Raw genomic sequence first — 3743 nt, 5'->3', positions numbered from 1 at the left:
AGCAGTTTATTCAAATTGAGTGGTTCAAGTGAGGCTATCTATAATAATAAAAGGGTAATATGCTAATTATACTGGATGTCTTCCGGATGTCATTCAAGATGTCCTTCCTGACAAAGCTGGGGCTGGAAGGAAGCCAGTCAGATCCCGGATGCCTTCCGGCAGCCGAAGGAGGGAAACCCGCGTCCCGGGTGCCAGAGGGAAGCCAGCTCCAGCAGGCCAAGGAAGGAAGGCCTACTCTTGCATGAATTTTCATGCATCAGGCCTCTAGTCTATATATATAAAAGCCTAATATGCAAATTTCCCCCTCAGGAGTCCAACCAGCAGATGGGGAGTTCAATCACTTGCTATGACATGTGCTGAACACCAGGGGGTGGCATGGAATGAAGGAAGGCCCTAGCTGGCAGCTGGAAGCCAGCTGCTGGGGAAGGAAGGCCCTGGCCAGCAGTCGGAAGGCCCCAATTGGCCCTGGGGACCCTACCCATGTACAAATTTCATGCACTGGGCCTCTAGTTGATAAATAATAGTTTGAAGAAGCAAGAAAAAATTCATTGGGATATCCCATCCTTCAAGTACTGATAACTCTAGTTAATACTTATCCATCAGATCATGTATAGGTCACTTGTAAATAAGACTGAAAAATATTTGACCCCAATTATTTCATGACAATTGTTCTATTACTCACAGAACAATTAAATAAGTAATCTACTTTTTCATTATAACAAGAAACACATCAGAATTCTTTCTTCTTTTAGATCTGTATAAAACACTAGTGCATTGAGTCTAAATGAGATAGATAGAAGATGCAGCACTTATCTAGTCCTTTCTAAGATATCATTTGTCAGATTTATCTTAGAGTAAGACTGCAGTTCAGAAAATTCTTGAAAACAGTTTCTGAGATGTATGAGAGCATTCCTTTTACTGCTCCTAAAGATGATATATGCAGATAATTTAATGAACATAATAGAATCTAAAAACAAATCGTCAGGCACTGGACTTTCTGTGAACACAAGAAAACTATACAAAGGACTTTAATACCCTTGGAAGAGATCTGTCAAAAATTATAATAATTGACAACTCACCACAAGCTTTTGATGATCAGCTTTTTAATTAAATCCCTATAGAAAGTCAGTTTTAGAAAAAATGTCAATGAATTCCTAATATTGATTTCATTTCTGAAGAAGCTTGTAGAACTGAATAAAGATGTTCAACCTCACATCAGAGAAAGATTTTGCTTGCATCATTTTCTGGCCTCAGGTTACATATGAAGATTTGTAAAATCACTGAAAGAAGAGAGAATGCAGGGCCCTTTTAGACTGAGACAAAAATATCATCATCATTATTAAAAATGTTATATTTTGTACTCTATCTTGATTTTCTTATTTTTGGTAGCTAGTAATAATCAATTGTTATAGAAAGAAACTTTATCTGTCTTAGACTGACTACATAGAGTAAGTAGGCTAAAACAGAAGAATATTTAGAACTCCAGTGAAATTGTTTGTGTACAGGACATCTGTAAGTTATAAAGAATTATATTTCTACCACAAGTAGTTTTGACCTGCAGTCCCACAAGATTTTGTAATAAAAAAAAGATTAAAATGGGCTTGTATTTTTTGGCTGTTTGCTGTTCTAAGTGGGTTTAATACAACTTTGATGTTATTTTTAAGATTCTCATCTCAATATAAATTGCCAGTAAAATTTGTTTTTATTATCCTTTTTAAGGTTTATAACCATTTTACATTTTGTATCTGTATTAGGTTAAAATTTAATTATTTATTCCTTTTAAACGGAGAATTTCATAATTTCTAGGAAATAATCATTTTTAAATTTTTTATTGAACATTAAAATGCCATTCTCCTACTTTCTCTGCCTATTTGTTGCATATTTGTTTTAAAATAATCTCTACTTTCGGTCTATTTTAATTTCACTTAGAAATATATGCATTTATATTTTGTTTCCTTAATATTCTATTGTAGGTGTGATATTTTTTAAAATGAAGAGACTGTGTAGATAAGAATATATGAATAATACTCAAAAATTTAAAACATTAAGATGACAATTATTACAAATGATAATATCTTGCAATGACAAACAGAATTTTTTAAAAAAATATATTTTTATTGATTTCAGAAAGGAAGGGAGAGGAAGAGAGAGATAGAAACATCAATGATGAGAATCATTGATTGGGTGCCTCCCACCCACCCCCTACTGAGGATCAAACCCACAAGCCAAGTATGTGCACTGAGCAGGAATCTTAGTTCACAGGTTGATGCTCAACCACTGAGCCACACCAGCCTGGCAATGACACACAGATATAATGGGTAAAGGTATACCAAAGACTTCACTGTGCTCACAAATCTTTAAGGAGAATGAGTTTGGCCACTTTTTTTGCTTGATTTGCTTACTATCGCCTTTAGTTTTCTCTAGTAATGAAGTATTCAGCACAGTAACTCAATATTTGTAGTTATTTTGCATGGTCTTGTAGTACCTCTGTTATATCCTTGGTTATAATCAACTTAAAACTCTGGTAACCAATGCAATAGTATGCATCTATAAAAAAGAAGGAACTCTTACCCTTTGCAACAGCATGGATGGACCTGAAGATTATGATGCTAAGCAAAATAAGGCAGTCAGAAAAAGACAAGTACCAGAAAAAGACAAGTACCATATGACCTCACTAATATGTTGAATCTAATGAACAAAATAAGCTGATAAACAAAATAGAACCAGAGGCATGGATACATGAAATAGACTTATAAATGTCAGAGGGGATGAAGGTGGGAGGGGACTGGATAAAGGAAGGTGAAGGGATTAGCTAAAGAACATATAGGCATAGCCCAAGGACACAGACAATAGTGTGTTGAGAGCAAAGGGAAGGGTGTGGGGAAGTGAAAGATGGCAAAGGGAAGAAATATAGGGGACATCTGCAATAGTTTCAACAATAAAAATTTAAATAATAAAAATACTCTGTGTAATAATTCTGGTAACTAACAGTAGCTATACATAATTATGTGCCATAATAGACATTCAAGCCAACAATACAGTTAATATGCTGTCACAGTGGTTTACTATGCTATATGAAAGCAGTCTTTAAGGCTCAATTCACCAATAAATCTACCATAAAAGATTGATGTTTTTATAATAATATGTGATCTTCTTTTGGGAAGGCATTTTTATGGAAGGTATAAAATGTAAAAATTAGCGTGCTTTGCCTGTCAACTGCATTAACTTATCACAGGCCCAGACTGTTTTTGTGCAAAGAATGTCAAAGAATGATCCTTTTCTGTAAAGAAAACTTTAATATTTTCTATGCTTGCTAAGAAAGTACAGTATTGGAAATTAAATGCGAACATTGATAATTGAGAAGTTAATTCATTTTTATGTATATTACTTGTTTAGTAGTACAACTTGTGCAGTTTACATTCTAGATGCAGCTTAATTTTCAAATGAATCCTTAAAACAAGTAAAACATTTCACTTCGCAGTATCTATACTAATAAAAGCCTAGGTGGCCCTGGCGTCCTTGCTCGACACCCTTATGTCATCACAAGATGGCCACTACAAGATGGCCAGCACAAGATGGCCAGCAGGGGAGGGCAGTTGGAGATGAACAGGCCTGCAAGAGAGTGCCAAGATTCTTGTCCTAGCATTAAGAAGGGTTCAGCAATCTGGAGAATGCTGTGCGTAGATTACATAAGAGTCCAGAGACTAATAAAGAGTCTGGAGAAGAAATATAATTTTGAAAGG

The 3743-nt window shown here is 35.1% G+C and overlaps 1 pseudogene; it reads left to right on the top strand.

The window, feature by feature from the left end:
* The first annotated feature begins 641 nt into the window (after positions 1 to 641).
* LOC102256299 lies at positions 642 to 1265 on the top strand (annotated as a pseudogene).
* The last annotated feature ends 2478 nt before the right edge of the window (positions 1266 to 3743 follow it).

This window comes from Myotis brandtii, unplaced genomic scaffold, assembly GCF_000412655.1.
Source record: "Myotis brandtii unplaced genomic scaffold, ASM41265v1 scaffold305, whole genome shotgun sequence".
NCBI classification, from domain to species: Eukaryota; Metazoa; Chordata; class Mammalia; order Chiroptera; family Vespertilionidae; genus Myotis; species Myotis brandtii.
This window is presented reverse-complemented; position numbering and strand designations above follow the sequence as displayed.